The sequence below is a fragment of the Apium graveolens genome, chromosome 7 (genome assembly GCF_009905375.1).
Source record: "Apium graveolens cultivar Ventura chromosome 7, ASM990537v1, whole genome shotgun sequence".
In the NCBI taxonomy this organism is placed as follows: domain Eukaryota; kingdom Viridiplantae; phylum Streptophyta; class Magnoliopsida; order Apiales; family Apiaceae; genus Apium; species Apium graveolens.
Window position 1 is genome coordinate 85,268,383 of NC_133653.1, and position 19,412 is coordinate 85,287,794.

Consider the following 19,412-nt stretch of genomic DNA (forward strand, 5'->3'; position numbering starts at 1 on the left):
CTTTCTAGTTCGTTCCCTCAGAGACTCAGACTAAATTATTGTCTAATTAAACTCACTCACCAATGTATGATTACTTCTCAATGTTAAGACAATAACACTTAAAATTGTTGATTAAATATTAACTGTAATTAACTACTTAATTAATCACTTAACTAACACTTCAATTTATCAATAATAAAACACTCATGAGATCACAACTTCATTATTACTTCCTTCTATATCCATTGTTATTACCTTTAGCATGTGACAGTGATGATATTAATCGAATAACACAAAACTGATAAAAGCCAACTTTCATTGTACTAATACCATTCTACCAAGCATCCACAATTAAGATAGAAGTTGAATAGTCATCAATTATGTTGAGTTCCCATATGTCTACAGAAATTGACAACACAACGATTTAAGCACAAGTTATTCCTTTTGATTACATAGGGCAAATAAAACTGTTAGAGTTACCCACTAATCATGCACAACGTACATGAACCTATGCTAGCATGGCAAGTTCTAAATCTCAAGATCCACCGTTGCTTCACAAGAGATTAACACCCTATCTTATATGTACGCGACGCACATAAGACGAATACGCACAACCAATACTAGATATCATGCAATCATCACACACTAAAGTATTAAACAATTAACTAAAGAATTCCATAATAAATCCGTTGCAACCCCATGATCACGATTAGCCCACAATAGCACTTATCGTCATCATGGGTTCATATGAAATCATGATAAACAAACACAAGAAAATAATAACTAAACTAATTATATTAAAACAGAGTACGTCACAAGAGTAAATAAGTTCAAAGCAAGAAAACTAGCATCCAACGTTACAACGAAACAAGAATCACAAGAAGATATGCTTCCTCTTCGTTGCGGTGTGCTAAATCGGTCTTCTTCCTTATCTCCTTCGCTCTTTGCGTAAAAACACAATCTTCTTCAATCCACCCTTGTGAAAACGTCTCAAATCTACTTATATAATAGTCCTATAAAACTCAGATTACATAGAAGTGGAAACCAAACAGAAGTAGAAGTCCTAAAATAATTTGTTTTTTTTCCCGACCCTGCGCGGCCGCTCAGCATAGCTGAGCGGGCGCTCAGCTTGCTGCGCGGCCGCTCAGCAATGCTGAGCGGGCGCTTAGACCTCTACTGGAAAAATTCTGATTTCGCTCCGTTTCTTCGCCGTAATCTGCCCGTTTCTTTCCTCTCGCAATGGTGAACACATGCCAAGGCTTATTCTTGATGATTCCTCCCCCGAAATGTAACTAAAACCCTGAAATGCATAAACACTAGAAAAACGCATCAAATAAACAAAATACTTGATTTCAAGACACCAATTTAAGCCATTTTAAGACGCTCTAAGTGGTATAAAATGCCACTTATCAATAACCCTCCAGTACCAGCTGTTTTTCTAGTCCGAGGACGCAGGTATAGCCATGGTTCACCCCAAATGTTGGACGCATCCTTGTCCCCCAGATAAGGACCCCTACCAGATTGCAGGACAAGTGATCTCAAGCTTTTGGGTGCAAAGTGCAAGATACTCCAAAAGTTCCCAACGAGGATGTTAGTGTTTGTGCCCTAGAGACAACACTATGATGTTTTAGCTTAAGATATTTGGATTATTAATGTTTATCTTCTATCGATTATTCCCTTTATAATTTATTAATTCTTTATTTATTGCGATTTAAATGTTAGATTAATAAATGTCCTTGGAATATGATATGCAATTCTATATCTCTAAGTACGTGACTTAGAAATGAGATTATGAGAATAGTATCAATAATCCTAAAGGTCCCTAGTCGAGTATTAGTATTAAGGGACAATAATAATACATTAAGACTGATGTGTTTGTTGACTGATGATCATATCTCATTGATCATAGGTGTAGTGATACTAAAGTCAAAGACACAGGCATATATGAATGTACTTGGTGCTGTACAGACCCGGTGTGAGATTCTACATGTCTGTTGTATCATAAGTAATTCTCACAATGATAATGATTTAATGGTCCTTAGACCTGAAGTCATTATATTTCTATACGAGAATTAATATACATTAATTTCATTAAAAGTTATCCTTGACCGGGTAATGATAAAAGTGGACATTGGGTATATTATAAATTGTATGAGAAATATGAATGATCTAGATGGGATTTAACCCTCCTATTTTAGGAGTGATATTATTGGCCTCTTGTGTGAGCTAGACTATGAAATGTGTGGCCACACTCAAATGTTGATTTGATATGATAGTCTACTCATTGATCAAAGAAACTTGGATTAAACATTGATGAGAATGACACATTACATGCCTCTAGTTTAATCTATAATATGTGGTTAAAGGGATTAATTACATTGTACATTATTCACGAAAGGTTTAATCAATCACTGATTCAATTATTATTACTTGGGTAGTAATGATGTATTACTAGATGCCGCTCATTGTTTACGATTTTAAATCAGATTTAAAATTTGTTGCCAACATAATAATAACCTATAGGGTCACACACAAATAATGGTTGAAGGATTATTTAATTTAAATTGGATTTAAATAAAATTAAAGTACTTTGAATTATTTATAACATTAATTAAGTTTGACTTAGTTAATTAGATAAATAATGATATTTGAATTTACTAATATCAATTATGAAATTCAGTTGTTAAATAATTAAGTGTGACTTAATTATTATACAAAAAGAAATTTTGAACTAATAATAACTCCTAATTAGTTAAGAGTTATAATTCTTTTTCTACTCTCTACATAATATCTCTTGTGTGGAAGATTTTGTGTGAAATACTTTTACCAAAACCCTAGCCACCAAGAGAGAAGATGGAGAGAGCAAGAAGAAACGAGTTTGTGCTAGTACACATCCAATCCTTGAGTTCAAGCATTCATGTGGATACCGATAGAGCGTAGATCGCAAGAGCGAAATGCATGGTGATGGAAAAAGCTTTGGATCTCCATTAGTCAACCAATTTGTAAAACTTCTTAAGGTAAATAATCTGATCTACGTATTGTATATATGTTTTTTACATGGATCCTGCGGTGGGTTTCGAAAATTCTGGTTTTTCACGTTTTTTAATTACTGTTTCTGTTGCGTTTATGTCCTCGAAACCCTTCAATGGCATCAGAGCTACTTGTGAAAAGTGTTTAATTCTTTAATGTGTTTACTAGTTTTATGATGATAACATGTATACAATATTCCATGACTTTTATGTATGCGATTTTGTATGTTTTACATGTTGTTATGTGTATATATGCGTAGGTATGTATATGTTTTGAATATATGATATTCATGAGAGTTGTGTAATCATATGATGATTATATAATATGTATATATATTGATATATACATGTTTTGTGTTTGTTCTTATTCTAAGAATCGTATTTGATACGATTCTGAATCGGATGCAACGGATTTGCTGAAATCTAGGTATGGTGTCCGATTTTGGCGAACAAATACGTTATTTCATATGGAATCGAGCGTCTGAACGAAATTGATGGCTAAAGCGATCATTGACTGATCTGTAAGGCGTTTGACGTCGTTTAGACCCTGTAATATGTGATTTAATGTTATCAGATTTAATTTCAATTTTTTTGATTTTTTTCATATTTGATTTTTATGTTTAGATCATGATGGATATGATATGTTAAGATCAGATTATGTGTTCTAACATGTTCTTATGTGTTAATTGAGCATGAAGGATGGTTATGGCTTATGACCTTAGGTTGATGGTTTTGGTTTTTTAAATAAGGCTTGCATGTCGTTTGATCTTGTAATTATTAAATCTCGAATGTAACTCGAGTTCTTCTTGTAAGTACATTAGATTAGTTTTTATATTTCATTTATGTAATGTACATGAAGACATGAAGATTTGAAGATCAAGGAAGGGTAATCCCACATGGAGGCCATCCAAGGAAGCAATACAAGAAAGAAGACATGTAATAGTTAGCCTGTATTTATTTTCCACCTTAGATTGACCTAGATCTTTGTCATTAGCTTGATAAAGATCACATAGGATGAAGCCATAACCAACCACATTTAATTTATCGCACTTTACATATATATACTCATTTCATCAATGTATATGTAGAGTATTTTATAAAGATGCATGCTTAATTAGATTAAGGATGTATATATTAGATACGACACTCATCCCAGCTTGCTAAACAAGATAAAATATGTAATGACTCAATATTTTAAAAATGAACAAACGATTATGAGATTCTCGAGTTTATGAAACACGAAATAAGATACAAATTTTCTTTGTTTCTGACATGGGGTGATTTTGTCAAAAGCGAGTTCATTGAACTTGTAAGGTTGTGGGTTTTAAGAGAGATCGATGTGACTCCCTCACTACCTGGAAATTAAACCATTGACAAATATTGATTTGATATATTTTACTCAAGAAAAAATTGGGAATCTCTTTATGATGGGATCATGATCGTTTTAAAATTAACAAAACCCTAAAATTAATATTAAGTTGATCAGATGCCTTCCAATGAGTCCAGTACATTAACCCCTAGATCAACAAGGAGTGGGTTCGCCAAAGCGAAGTACTCCCATCTATCGTGGCAGATGTGTTGAAGTATATTGATACTTTTTGACTATTGGGTTTGACTTAACTAAGTTACCATAATAGGATTGTGAACTTAGAGGCATAGAGTTTGGCGAGATTTATAAGATAAATATGAACAAATATTGTTCCACCAAACTATCCAAGAGTTATATAGTTGATATAATTGACAACTGTTGTCTACCTAAATAATCATGTTTTAGGAGAAAAGCCAAAGATGACGTAACGCATGGTGAAATATGGATCTTGACTCACTAGAAATGATATAAAAGATATTCTTTCCAAATTAATAGTTAGGGCTATTGATTTGATAAAAAATAGTGGGAGATATATATTGTGAATATATATGAATAATCACTTGAACAAATTTAATGATCATGTGTAGAGTAAGTCATTTTATGCACTTTAATATTGTAGATATCAAATGACAAATAACACAAATAACTTCTCTATGTAATAGTCCTTGAGAAGGACAAGTCGACATGAAATAATTTCCTTAATTGACATGGGAACTTGAGGATTATCCTCAGGTTCAAGGATGTCACTCAAACCCCTCCCTTATTTCTTCTAGTTGAAAATGAAACATGTGCTGAACAAAATGCTTACCAAAAGCAAATTGATTATGCAACTGATGTTTCATGTCTCATGATTGTAATTATGAGTGCTGAGCTTTAGAAGCAACAAGAGCATAATGATGCTTATGATATGATTGAGCACCTTCAAAGGATGTTGAAGGATAGGCTCTTCAGAAAGATTTGATAATAATAAGCCATCATAAGTTTGCATTAATGGGAGAATGATATCCGGTTGGACCACATGTTCTAAAGATGATAGGTATATGTACCTTCATATTTTGGGTTTCAAGAATAGTCTAGACACTCAGCTTGATTTGATCAAACAATCTTTGAACAACTTATATTCTTAGTTTGTTAAGAACAAAAGGAATGAGATAGACAAAACACTCACTGAGTTGTTAAGCATGTTTAGAACTGCTGAAAATAACACGGTAAAGGCATGAATTACGTCCATATTAATGATGTAAGCATGAAATGCAAATGGGAAAGGAAAGTGGACACCTTCAATTCGAATTAGCAAAAACAATGTCAAGATGAAGATTTGATCAGGAGAAAGGGCCACCACATGATTAGGACTTATACATAATGATGTATATGGTCGAATGCGTATGATGGCAATGGGTGGCTTTTACTATTTTATAACATTTACTGTTGACTTCAGTAGGTATGGAAATGTATATCTTATGAAGAACAAATCTGATTCTTTTGAAATTTTCAAAGAATATAAGGCTAAAGTAGAAAAGCAAACAGAGGAAAGCATAAAAGTTCTACGATCAGATCGTGGAGGAGAATACTTAAGCCTCAATTTCAAGAGTTTCTTGAAGGAGTGTGATAGTGTATCATAACTTACTCCTTCTGGAACACCTCAATGGAATAGAGACTCTGAGAGGAGAAATCATACCTTGTTGGACATAGTGCGATCGATGATGAGTCAAGCGGATCTTCCATTCAGTTTCTGGGGTTATGCTCTAGAAACGGCTACATATACACTTAACCAAGTTCTGACTAAAGCTGTTCAAAATACTCCGTATGAGATATAGTGATAAACGTCATAACATGTCATTTATATAAATTTGGGAACGTTAAGCATTTGTAAAACGTTTTGCCTCTGACAAGGTTGGACCAAAATTAGATAGATGCTATTATGTGGGATACCCAGTGAGACTAGGGTATAGTTTTTTTTATAATCCTTCCGAGAACAAAGTGTTTGTTACTCGGGCCGCTGTATTTCTTGAGGGAGAACTACTTTCTAAGAAAATCAGTGGGAGGACAATACATCTCGATGAAGATCAAGAACCACATCATAATTTTGAACCAGAGTTGGAATAAGATCAGGATGTACATCAAAATAATGAAAGTAATCATATCCAAGAAACACAGGTTATTCGTAGATCTAGTAGGATTTACCATGAGTCTAGGATAAATTATGGATTTATTTTGACTCAAAATGGTGATGTTATGCTTACGGATAATGATAAAGCCTCTCACCTACCAAGATGCTATGAATCGTCCAGACTCTGAGAGATGGCCGAAGGCCATGAAATCCGAGATGGAATCCATGTATCAAAATAAAGTATCGATAGTTGATTCACTCGAAGGAGTAAAACCTATAGGGTGTAAGTGGGTTTTCAAGAAGAAAACTGACATGGATGGTAAAGTATAGACCTATAAGGTGCGACTAGTGAAAAAAGGTTTCAAACAAATTCATGGTATAGACTATGATGAGACTTTTTCACTAGTTGCTATGGTCAAGTCCATCAGGATTTTGTTAGAAATAGTTGCTTACTTTGACTATGAGATTTGGCAAATGGATGTCAAAACTGCTTTGTTATATGGGAGCCTTGAAGAGGATGTATATATGATACAACATGAGGGTTTTGTCGATCCAAAGTTTGCTACGATAGTTTGTAAGTTACTTCTATCTATTTATAGATTGAAGCAAGCCTCAAGGAGAATGAATTTTCATTCTGATAAAATGGTCAAAGAGTTTGACTTTATTCAAAATGAAGATGAACCATGTGTTTGCAAGAAGGTTAGTGGGAGCCATGTGACATTCATACTATTATATGTAGATGACATATAACAGATATGGAATGTCATACATTCTCTACATGTTGTTAAGACTTGGTTGAGAAATAGTTTATCGATGAAAGACTTAGGCGATGCTACCTATATATTAGGGATCAAGATCTATAGTGATAAATTGAAGAGATTAATCGACCTAGTCGGAGTACATACATTGATAGATTATTGCACCATTTTATGATGCAAGAGACAAAGAAATGATATGTTTCGATGTCTCATGGGATAGTGATATCAATAAATAATTACTTCCTAAATCATTAGATGATAAGGGCCATTTGAGAAAGTTCCAGATGAATCAGCAATTGGATCTATAATGTGTACAATGATATGTATTTATCCTGATATTTCGTATGCTTTGAGCATGACGATCGGATACCAGTCTAATCCAGGTGAGGGTCACTGGATAGTTTTGAAGAATATTCTTAAGTACTTAAAGAGGACTAAAGATTTATTTTTGGTGTATGGAGAAGATAGGGAACTAGTTGTAAAGGGTTACACTGATGCTAGTTTCTGAACCTAATTTCTGGATAGACAATGATGATTTTGTGTTTATGTCTATTTTGTGTTTTATCTAAATATAATTGATGTTAGCTTGAATAGTTCACAGCAAGAACATTGATGATTCTATAATGGAAGCCGAATATATTGATGCTTTCGAAACAGCCAAGGAGACTGTTTAGGCATGTCCTTAAGCGATATCACCTTATTAATGAGACTAATGATCAAGGAGATATAAATGTAAAGTGCATAGTAATGATAGTGTTGCAGACCCACTGACTAAGGCTTTGTCGTAGCAGAAGCACGATGGTCATACTAGTTCCATGAGTATTAGATACATGGGTGATTGGCTCTAGTGCAAGTGGGAGATTGTTAGTGTTTGTGCCCTAGAGACAACACTATGATGTTTTAGTTAAGACAATTGGATTATTAATGTTTACGTTCTATCGATAATTCCTTTTATAATTTATTAATTCTTAATTTACCGCGGTATAAATGTTAGATTAATAAATGTCATTGGAATATGATATGCAATTCTATATCTCTAAGTACGTGACTTAAAAATAAGATTATGAGAATAGTGTCAATATTCCTAAAGGTCCCTAGTCGAGTATTATTATTAAGGACAATAATAATGCATTAAGACTGGTGTGTTTATTGACTGATGATCACATCTCATTGATCATAGTATAGTGATACCAAAGTCAAAGACACGTGCATATGTAAATGTACTTGGTGCTGGACAGACCCGATGTGAGATTCTACATGTCTTTTGTGTCATAAGTAATTCCCACAGTGATAATTATGTAATGGTCCTTAGACCTGAACTCATTATATTTCTATACAAGAATTAATATACATTGATTTCATTAAAAGTTATCCTTGACCGGGTAATGATAAAAGTGGACATTGGGTATATTATGAATCGTATGAGAAATATGAATGATCTAGATGGGATTTAAACATCCTATTTTAGGAGTGATATTATTGGCATCTTGTGTGATCTAGACTATAAAATGCGTGGCCACACTCAAATGTTGACTTGATATGATAGTCTACTCATTGATCAAGGAAACCTGGATTAAACATTGATGAGGATGACACATTACCTGCCTCTAGTTTAATCTATAATATATGGTTAAGGGGATTATATTACACTCTACATTATTGATGAAAGATTTAATCGATCACCGATTCAACTATTATCACTTGGGTAGCAATGATGCATTACTAGATGTCTCTCATTGTTTACGATTTTAAATCAGCTTTAAAATTCGTTGCCAACGTAATAATAACCTATAGGGTCACACACAAAGAATGCTTGAAGGATTATATAATTTAAATTGGATTTAAATTAATTTAAAGTAATTTGAATTATTTATAACATTAATTAAGTTTGACTAAATTAATTAGATAAATAAAGAAATTCGAATTTATTAATATCAATTATGAAATTCAGTTGTTAAATAATTAAGTGTGACTTAATTATTATAAAAATAGAAATTTCGAATTAATAATAACTCCTAATTAGTTAAGAGTTATAATTCTTTTTCCACTCTCTATATAATATCTCTAGTGTGGCTAATTTTGTGTGAAATACTTTTACTAAAACCCTAGCCACCGAGAGAGTGTTGCATTTTAATCGCAGCGGAGGAATGGAAAAACACTTATACACATACAAAATCCAAATAAAAGCATATAAATCGTGGTAAAAACATATGGATCGATTACTAACCTTTAATATGTGATCCAAAAGCAACGTTCGGAGATCCTTAGCAGCTGCTCCTCAAACGTGAAGCACTCCACCGGTATCCACCAAGAAAACGACGTTAAGGAGGAGGAGGAGTTGGAGAGAATAAGGTTTTATAAAATTTTGGGGTTCTGGGTTAGAATAAAATAGGGTTTATAATAGTATATTTATAGGCAAAATTTTCAGCTGAAATTTTCCCATAAATATTATTATTATTATCCCATTTATTATTCTTATTAATAATTAAAACACCTTTTAATTATTAATCCTTTTTCTAAACACTTTAGAAATAATTATCTCTCTTGATTTAATTTTCAAAAAATTAAATCCTTTAATTAATAATATTAAGAACTTTTCTTAATTAATTTATAATTAATTAAATCTCATTTAATCAATTATTAAATTTGCCAATTAATTATTTATTTAACAAATAAATAATTATTTGCCATTATTAATTAATTCCTCCACCATTAAATCATTCTCTTTTTATGGTGTGACCCTGTAGGTTCAATATTAAGCCGGTAGTAGAAATAAATAATAATAAAACTATTTATCATTATTTATATAAATTCTCTAATTTATTAAATATGATTAATTAATTGATCACATTTATTCTACATCGCGAGGGATACTTCTCAGCATATCGCGACTATCCGGATAATACGAATTCACTGCTTAGAATACCAATAACCTATTCAGTGAATAGTTACCGTACAATAAACTCCTTCTACCCTACAATGTCCCGATTAAATACAAGGCATGGATCTCGTGTCAAGCCTATCTAATTCAATCACTTGCTTACCATTTACTATGCGTAGTTCTATGCAAATTAGAAACTCCTTTCTAATTTCATTCACTCTGGCCAGAGATTCCTGAACTAGCATAAGTGGATCAGCCTTGAATATTCGCTTTTTTCACTGGAAGGGGTAGATCCTTTATTGATCATACACTATCTTCGTGTACAAATTCCTATACCCAGTAGAGCCCTAATAATTGTCCCTGGAGACTAAGAACTAAACCAAAGCATAGTTCAGTGTACACAAGATGACTATGATGACCTCAAGTCTAAGGATACTTGTACAACTATCACTATGTGAACAACTGCTGACACGTGAGTGAACTCCATCAGTTGTTCAGCTGTGCGAGTCATGTTCAGTGAACTTATTCTATAATAAGCACCTACATACTAGCTATAGTGTCATCACACAAATGTCTATGAGAACAGACATCCTTCATAATGAAGCAAGCATAGTATGTACCGATCTTTGCGGATTATTAATTACCAGTTAGTAATCCTATGATCAGGAACTATTTAAGTTTAGAGTTATCATCTTTTAGGTCTCACTATTATGATCTCATCATAATCCATAAAAAGCTTTACTCTAAACTATGGTATATCTTATTTAAACACTTAAATAGATAAAGCCCGTAATAAAAACAAAACAAGTCTTTTATTAATATCAATGAAATCAAAACAGATTACATAAAAAGTTATTCTTAAATCCTAATACATGATTGGACTTAGGACATATTCCTTTCAATCTCCCACTTGTACTAAAGCCAATCACTCTGGTATCTAATACCCATCTTATCTTTATGACGATCAAAGTGACTTTTATAAAGTAGCTTTGTGAGTGGGTCTGCTATGTTGTTATGTGTGTCAACTCTATTTCAATACAACATAAGAAATATTATCGCGCTCCCACTAACCCTTTTGTAGACACATGGTTCATCTACGTTTTTGATAAAACCAAACTCTTTGATTGTCTCATCAAAACGGATGTTCCATCTACGAGAAGCTTGCTTTAAACCACATATAGTTCGCAACAGCTTACACACTAGGTTTTCATTTCTCTTAGAAAGAAAACCATCTGGCCATTTTCCAGATCTCATAGTCGTAGTAAGCAGCAATCGCAAGCAAAATCCGAACCGATTATAATAGGGCTACAGGTAAAAGGTTTCATCAAAGTCAATCCATTGCCTTTGTTTGAATCCTTTTGCTACAAGCCTGGCCTTATAGGTCTCCACCTGGCCATCTGCTATAATCTATCTTTTGTATACCGTATACATAGATTCCATTCTGGATTTCATGGCACTATGCCATTTCTCTGAGTCAACACTACTCATAGCCTCATTATAGGTTACAGGGTCGTCATCATCAATGATCGACAACTCAATGTCATTCTCAATGACAAGGCCATAATACCTCTCAGGTTGGCGAGACACTCTCCTTGATCTATGAATGGGCTGTTCCATAAAAGGTTGTTCAGTCAGAACAGGTGTTTCCACTCGATCCGTAGTAGTTTGTGCTTCTTGAACTTCATCAAGTTCAATTTTGCTCCCACTGTTTCCTTCAAGGATAAACTCCTTTTCCAAGAAGGTAGCAAGTCTGGAGACAAAAACCCGATGATTGGTGTAAAAGTAATACCCTAAAGTCTCTTTAGGATATCCCACAAAACTACATTTTACGGATCGATATTCCAGCTTATCTGGGTCAACTTTCTTGACGTGAGCTGGACATCCCCAAATCTTAACGTGTTTAAGACTCGGTTTCCTTTCTTTCCATATCTCATACGGAGTTTGAGGAACAGATTTGGAAGGCACCTTATTCAGTAAATATGCCGAGGTTTCTAATGCATAACCCCCTAGGAATACTGGAAGATTTGCATAGTTCATCATGGACCGAACTATGTCTAACAAAGTTCGATTTCTCCTTTCAGATACCAATCTGGAGGCGTCCACTGGGAGACTATACCATTTATTTTAAGATAATCCAGAAACTCTCCATTCAAGTATTCACCACCTCGATCTAATCGAAGAATTATAATACTATGTTTGGTTTGTTTCTCCACTTCATACTTATACTCTTTGAACTTTTCAAAGGATTCAGACTTGTGTTTCATCAAACACCTATCCGAATCTAGATCTATCATCTATGAAAGTTATGAAGTATGAAAATCCACCCATGGCTTGCGTAGACATTGGTCCACATACATCTGTGTGTACCATTCCTAGCAAATTTGCAGCCCTCTCTCCATGTCTACTAAATGGAGACTGCAGTGCCACTATAAAGTGAGATTTTCATCATCCCTTTTCTTTTATTAGTTTGTTCAATCTGAAGTAAATTATGTCACATTTATACAGACCATTATTTAAAGTACCACGTCCATAAAGAATATTATCTCTAAGAATAGAACATTCATTATTCTCAATAATAAATGAAAATCCAGCCAAGTCTAACATGGAAATAATATTCCTCACAATCGAGGGAACAAAATAATAATTATTTAAAATAATAGTCTTGCCCGTAGGCATATGTAAATGAAATGATTCCACATCTACAGCAGCAACTCTTGCTCCATTTCCCATCAGTAGAATCACCTCCTCTTCCTCAAGAGTCCTACATCTCCTTAGAACCTGCAACAAATTGCAGATTTGAGAACCACAGGCGGTATCTAATACCCAAGTAGAAATTTGGCTTAATGACATATTCACCTCTATCATGAACATACCTGAATCAGAAGCGGCAGTCTCACTACCCTTCTTCTTCTTCAATTCTGCAAGGTAAACCTTGCAGTTCCTCTTTCAGTGCCCCACCTTGTTACAGTGAAAGCAAACAACTTTGCTCTTGGGGTCTTCAACTTTTGGTGGAACCGGCTTTTCTTCACCTACATTCTTCTTCTTGGAAGAGTTCCTCTTCCTTTTCTTAGGATTGGAACCTTCACCAATTAGAAGAATAGAACTCTTCTTAGGGGGAAAATTCGATTCCGCAGTCTTCAACATGTTGTGGAGTTCAGGCAGGCTGACATCCAACTTATTCATGTGAAAGTTCACAACAAACTGCGAGAACGAACTCGGAAGCGATTGCAAGACCAAGTCTTGGCTCAGCTCCCCATCCATGGCAAAACCAAGTTGTCCAAGACGTTCAATCAAATTGATCATCTTAAGTACATGGTCATTCACAAGTGATCCCTCAGACATCCTACAACCGAACAACTCCTTCAATATCTCATATCGAGCTGTCCTCCCTGCCACATCATACAACTCTTGTAGATGCATGAGGATAGTGTGAGCATCCATATGCTCATGTTATTTCTGTAGCTCAATGTTCATGGAAGCTAGCATGATGCATTGAGCAACATTTGCATCATCTACCCACTTACGATACACAACATGTTCATCATTATGTGCATCACTAGCAGGTTCAGTAGGCTTAGGTGAGTCAATCACGTATTCCAGCTTCTCAATCCTGAGAACAATTCTCAAGTTTCGAAGCCAGTCAGCATAATTAGGACCAGTCAATTTGTGAGCATCTAGTATGCTCCTGAGTGATAGTGCAGAAGACATAATGTATATTGTAAATCTGTAAATGATAAACACATAACAACACTTAGCAAATATTCGATTTCATTTTAAAACACCATATGAATCGGGTCTTTATTCATAAGTGGCTACCACTAGTTTACCTAATTTATTCAACCCCCTACGTGAAAAATTAAGCATTCATAATGCTAGTGGGAATAGGGATCCTACATTGCATTACACAACCCCGGCTGTGGCACGAAACGCCATGTAATGTTCAATAGGCAGACAACTCTTGTCAATTACATCTAATGTTATTCCCTAATCAAACTTTAGCCTCTTGAATAATTGAGTCACGGCTGTGGCACGACAAACTCAATATTCTAAGTCAAGTCTAACCCAACATTCCGTACAATTGAATCAGTCCCCAAAGGCCCACGGCTGTGGCACGTAACGACCTTTAGATTCTTATTCAATGTACACATCTCTATGTAATAGACAAGTATTTCTTATTTCGAAATCAAAGCCCTCGGCTGTGGCACGAAACGATAATGATTTAAAAATAAGAACTACTTTCTATCATGTTGGAAGGCTATGACCGACACAAGCCCGTTGTGTCATTGGCCAATTACTACTTGATATTATTTAATTTTAGAGGGATTATATTACGTTAAAATCATAATCATATTATAAAGAGATTCTTCCTTTTAAATTAAATATTTCAAATCAATAATCGATAATCAGATGATTCCCAGATCGGGTGGAGCATTGTCAAGAGGCGTCACTTAATAACCCTTTCTTACAGATAGAAATCTGTTGTTGACAGAATCATCCTTTCTCTCATATCGAAAATTCATATTCAATTACGTGTTTCATAAACACAAGAATCTCATGATTGTATTCATAATATTATTATTAAGGTTATGAAACAATTTCACTATACTAGGTTGTCTAACAAACACCTTATGTTCATTTAAGTTCACCTAAATCTATCATCGCATGATAAACTAAGCATATATCACATATATCAACATGAATAAATATCAAGGTAGGCATGTTATATCATCTAGCATATTGGTCTAAGCATTATACATCTCTATGTATCACATGAAGCATTTAAAAGCAGTTAAAACAGTTAAAAAATAGCTTTAAAACACTTTCGGAAATATAAACAGTTCAAAACTTTTATATAAACTAAAATTTGATCACTCCATTAGATCCGTCTCGGAAAAACGAATCCAACGATATATTGCACGCCTAAAACGGAGTAACAAAACTCCCAGAAATCAAATTTAAAAATAACAGACGGGCTGTAACGCATTACAGGAACGCGTTACAAGACCTGTAACGCATTCCGGTAATGCGTTACAACCCTTTTAAGCCATTAAAAGGTGTAACGCATTCCGTGAATGCGCCACAGGGTGTAACGCATTCCCGGAATGCGCAACACCCCCCCTTTTTTTTTGCAGCAGCCGCCATTGCTTTCCTCGAACTCCGTGCATCAACAGACTTTTGTGTCTTCTCTTCCGTGCATTCAACAGTACAGTAACAGACAAGCAGCAGATGCATAGCAGATGTATATATGTATATACTAACAAATAATATATATATGATTATTTAATTACAAATTTAATTGCAAGATCTTCAAAAATTCATAATAAAAAATCTATACATCATAAAATTATGAAAAAAATACCCAGACGATCTACAACACTTGTAGAACCCAGATCAACATTCAAAATTATTCTGAGAAATGATTTCTCATCAGAAAAAATTAATCCATAATATAACTTGTAAAAATCATAATTAATTCATACAAGCACATAAAATTCTGAAATTTTTACCACAGATCTATATGCATACAACCTATGCTCTGATACCATTGTTGGATTTTAATCGCAGTGGAGGTATGGAAAAACACTTATACACATATAAAATCCAAATAAAAGCATATAAATCGTGGTAAAAACATATGGATCGATTACTAACCTTTAATATGTGATCCAAAAGCAACGTTCGGAGATCCTTAGCAGCTGCTCCTCAAACGTGAAGCACTCCACCGGTATCCACCAAGAAAACGACGTTAAGGAGGAGAAGGAGGTGGAGAGAATAAGGTTTTATAAAATTTTGGGGTTCTGGGTTAGAATAAAATAGGGTTTATAATAGTATATTTATAGGCAAAATTTTCAGCTGAAATTTTCCCATAAATATTATTATTATTATCCCATTTATTATTCTCATTAATAATTAAAACACCTTTTAATTATTAATCCCTTTTCTAAACACTTTAGAAATAATTCTCTCTCTTGATTTAATTTCCAAAAAATTAAATCCTTTAATTAATAATATTAAGAACTTTTCTTAATTAATTTATAATCAATTAAATCTCATTTAATCAATTATTAAATTTGCCAATTAATTATTTATTTCACAAATAAATAATTATTAGCCATTATTAATTAATTCCTCCATTATTAAATCATTCTCTTTTTATGGTGTGACCCTGTAGGTTCAATATTAAGCCGGTAGTAGAAATAAATAATAATAAAACTATTTTATCATTATTTATATAAATTCTCTAATTTATTAAATATGATTAATTAATTAATCACATTTATTCTACATCGTGAGGGATACTTCTCAGCATATCGCGACTATCCGGATAATACGAATTCACTGCTTAGAATACCAAGAACCTATTCAGTGAATAGTTACCGTACAATAAACTCCTTCTACCCTACAATGTCCCGATTAAATACAAGGCATGGATCTCGTGTCAAGCCTATCTAATTCAATCACTTGCTTACCATTTACTATGCGTAGTTCTATGCAAATTAGAAACACCTTTCTAATTTCATTCACTCTGGCCAGAGATTCCTGAACTAGCATAAGTGGATCAGCCTTGAACATTCGCTTCCTTCACTGGAAGGGGTAGATCCTTTATTGATCATACACTATCTTCGTGTACAAATTCCTATACCCAGTAGAGCCCTAATAATTGTCCCTGGAGACTAAGAACTAAACCAAAGCATAGTTCAGTGTACACAAGATGACTATGATGACCTCAAGTCTAAGGATACTTGTACAACTATCACTATGTGAACAACTGCTGACACGTGAGTGAACTCCATCAGTTGTTCAGCTGTGCGAGTCATGTTCAGTGAACTTATTCTATAATAAGCACCTACATACTAGCTATAGTGCCACCACACAAATGTCTATGAGAACAGACATCCTTCATAATGAAGCAAGCATAGTATGTACCGATCTTTGCGGATTATTAATTACCAGTTAGTAATCCTATGATCAGGAACTATTTAAGTTTAGAGTTATCATCTTTTAGGTCTCACTATTATGATCTCATCATAATCCATAAAAAGCTTTACTCTAAACTATGGTATATCTTATTTAAACACTTAAATAGATAAAGCCCGTAATAAAAACAAAACAAGTCTTTTATTAATATCAATGAAATCAAAATAGATTACATAAAAAGTTATTCCTAAATCCTAATACATGATTGGACTTAGGACATATTCCTTTTAAAGAGAAGATGGAGAGAGCAAGAAGAAACGAGCTTGTGCTAGTACACATCCAATCCTTGAGTTCAAGCATTCGTGTGGATACCGATAGAGCGTAGATCGCGACAGCGAGATGATCAGTGATTGAAAAATCTTTGGATCTCCATTACTCAACCAATTGGTAAAGATTCTTAAGATAAATAATCTGATCTATGAATTATATATATATTTCGCATGGATCCTGCGGTGGATTTCGAAAAATATGGGTTTTCACATTTTTTAATTACTGTTTCTGTTGTGTATATGTCCTAAAAACCTTTTAGAGGATACCCGTTGACTACAGAGATAGAGCTCTCAAATTACACACCAGAGTTTACCCCAAATCCCCAATAAGGACACACATTGACTATAAGAGGAGGCCTTCCGTCCAGGCATACCCCTGAAGGTCTCTGACCACAGACACCACCTTCTTGTGGTTGCATTACGGGAAGGAGTTCTTCAATAGATTACCTGCAGAAAATATGTTAGTAATAATCATCTATCATCTTCATATCCTCACGAAGCGTCCAAAGAATCTGCCTAAAAATCCATCTAATTCCAGCAAAAGAACAGAGCGCACCATAATATCCATATAAGTTAGGGCGAGCCTGATTTCATGACCTGGAGGGCGCGCCCTTTCATTCTCAGAAAGGGGGCAAGCCCTAATTTAAGGTGATCTTCATATTTTTGCCCCAATTTTATCCAATTGACCCGATTTTGACCTGAATATTTCTTGTACCAAACTTGGGCATAACAACTACCCCCCAAATTTCATATGCCATTGGAAATGGGATTGGAATTTTCAACCACTTAGCAAACTTGAAAAATTTGTATGGGCATCTACCAATTTGAGGGTGTGCCCTTTCGAACTTATCCATTCCTCTTTATTCATCCTGCCCTATTTCTTCTTTAAACCTGATAGGGTGCGCCCTACATGAATGCGCATCTCATAAATCTATAAAATAACTTCACACCCGACAGCATAACATCTGTCATTCTCTACCGCTTCTTTTCTTGATGGCTTTAACCTTGGTTTGTCTAGAGAGGTTTACCACTCATGCACCATTTCTATAAGCTTACATGAGCTAACTCGACATAAGAAACAAGAGAAATCGTACAAAAGTGTGAACCTCGCATACCTTGGAAAAGTATAATCTATTAACTAAGGTTTGAGGGTTTTATCTAACATTTTCATCCCAATATTGGTCTCCTATGGGCGCGCCTTAAACTGAAAGGGTCAAGGGCGCTATCTAAGGGAAGGCACGACCAGAATAAAAGACTAGCTCTCTGATCTTCAAGTAATACATAATCTTTGATGCAAGGATGACGTGCATTATTGGTGAGAGTGATCCTTCCACCGATTGCACAATACCTTTCCATATTTTATTTGATTTTTTGCTGCTTGCGAAATCATAAATCCAAACCAATGATCTCGTCTTTTCCATAAATAGCGTGATTCATTTATTCAAAACCTCTATGATCTTTTACAATCAACTATTTTTTGAGGGCGCGCCTTTTCGAGAAGCGGCGTCTTCCTCAACAAAATTAACATTCTTAGAGAGCATGTCCTCTTTACGAGGAACGTCTACCTTGACAAGAATAATCATCCTTGCAGGGTGCGTCCTCTGTAAGAGCAGCATCTACCTCGATAAGGAGAATCATCCTTGGAGGGCGCGTCCACTATAGGAGGCGAGTTTACTTTGACAAGGGGAATCATCCTTGGAGGATGCGACCTCAGTAAGAGGAGCATCTACCTTGACAAGAGTATTCATCCTTGGAGGGAGCGTCCTATATATGAAAAGCGTCTACCTCGAAGAGGGTATTCATCCTTGGAGGGCGTGTCCTCGGGAAAAGGCACGTCTACCTCGACATGGGCATTCATCCTTGGAGGGTGCATCCTCTGTATGATGAGCATCTACCTTGACAAGGGTATTTATCCTTGGAGGGCACGTCCTCTGTAAGAGGGGTGTCTACCTCGAAAATGGTATTCATCCTTGGAGGGCGTGTCCTATGTAAGAGGAGCATCTACCTCGACAAGGAGAATAATTCTTGGAGGGTGCGTG